We start from the raw sequence: 1,788 nt of genomic DNA, 5'->3' as shown, positions 1-1,788 counted from the left end.
ATTAAATAATTACCAGATAAGAAAAAGTAATATTCTTTTTGGAACAGACAGAAAGAAAATGGCGACACATAAAATGAGACGGAGGGAGTATTTTGTAACAATTCCATTGGTGGGAAAAGACTCCCAGAGAAATGCAACGTAACACTATGTACAATAGATCCTTGTGGTCCGACCCATCCTCGGACCCCTCGTATAGTGGTAACTTCAGTGCACCAGGCTGTCGTTTTCTTTGTCAGCTAACGAGTGCAAAATAAGAGCAAAAGTGTTCCAGTCTTGTAACAAAGAGGCTTACTTAAAACAAAGAGTAAAAGTAGACTATTTCGCCAACCACAGTTGAACGGCATTTCTTTTAAGTAGGCGTGAAACTGTGAATCCAATCTTCTTGGTAGTAGCATTGCATATTTAAAGGTTGATGTAATATTTAAATCCTCATGGCGTACTTTATCAACTAATAACTTAATATTAATGTACAATTATCGTGCTTCCACTTGTTGATACACACAATCACTTTTTTTAAAAAAATCTGAAAATGGTTCCATGGTTCTGTGTCTTCACTATCTTTTCTTCTTTCTTCTACTTGAAATTAATTTCTGAGCTTAGAGCTTCTCTTCCTAGGCAGCCTCCAAATATTTTTTTCAAACAGTATTTTGGTTATATTGTTACAAATTCTCAAAAGGGTAAAGCTCTATTTTATTATTTTGTTGAAGCAGATTCAGAAAGTGCAGCATCACTCCCCCTTACTCTGTGGCTTAATGGAAGTACATTTCTCCTATGTTGCTCGAACTCTTAAAAAGATGCCCATAGATTGCACGCCGGATCGCTCAAAAATAGTGCATTATTTGAGAATCTAGCATGGGTATAACAACATTTTTGAAGAGCTCGAGCAATATCATATACCATATCTCTAGTGACGTTGATTTTGATTCGAAGAATTGAACTGACAAGATACTAATTTGTTAGAATCCAATACACTACCAGAAAATTTCTATTTTTCGACTGAAAATTTCCAACTGAAAAAAGTAGTCGGAAATTTTTGACTACTTCAGTCGAAAATATACTTTTTTATTTTTATTTTTTACAAAATATTATTCTGATAGTATTTGTGACTAGAACAGTCAGAATGTTTGATGAAAAATTGCGGGAAATGTATATTCCAACTACTGTAGTCAAAAATAAAAATAATAAAATAAATATATTACTAAATATATAATTATGCCCTTATACGGAAATTAAATAATTAATTATATAAATTATTAAATATTCATTTCCGACCATTGTAGTCGGAAATTAAAATAATTAAATAAGTATATTATTTAATATATAATCAGATCCTTATACAAAAAATAAATAACTATTTAAATAAATTATAAAATATTTATTTCTGACTACTGTAGTCGAAAAATAAATAATTAAATAAATATATTATTAAATATATATTATACCCTTATATAAAAATTAAATAATTTTTAACTATTAAATATGTATTTCTGAATATTGTAGTCGAAAATATAAATAAACAAATTATTTTACTCAGAACCTTATACAACAATAAAATAATTATTTAAACAAATTATTAAACTTGTATTTTCGACTAATGTAGTTGGAAATATAAACAATTACTTAAATATATTATATATAACCGACCGTTGTAGTCCAAAATTTTAAATAATTAATTTTATTAAATCACTTTCCGACTGAAGTAGTAGGAAAAGTTATTATATTAACATATAACTCATCTCTCTCTAAGTCACTTTCCCAATTCTCTCTCACTCTCTAAACCCCCCCCCC

The 1,788-nt window shown here is 28.9% G+C and overlaps 1 pseudogene; it reads left to right on the top strand.

Annotated features, from left to right (window-relative positions):
• Positions 1-529: 529 nt before the first annotated feature.
• The window catches only part of LOC107856913, a 17,012-nt pseudogene continuing 15,753 nt past the window's right edge, over positions 530-1,788 (top strand).

Source organism: Capsicum annuum, chromosome 1 (genome assembly GCF_002878395.1).
Source record: "Capsicum annuum cultivar UCD-10X-F1 chromosome 1, UCD10Xv1.1, whole genome shotgun sequence".
In the NCBI taxonomy this organism is placed as follows: domain Eukaryota; kingdom Viridiplantae; phylum Streptophyta; class Magnoliopsida; order Solanales; family Solanaceae; genus Capsicum; species Capsicum annuum.
This window is presented reverse-complemented; position numbering and strand designations above follow the sequence as displayed.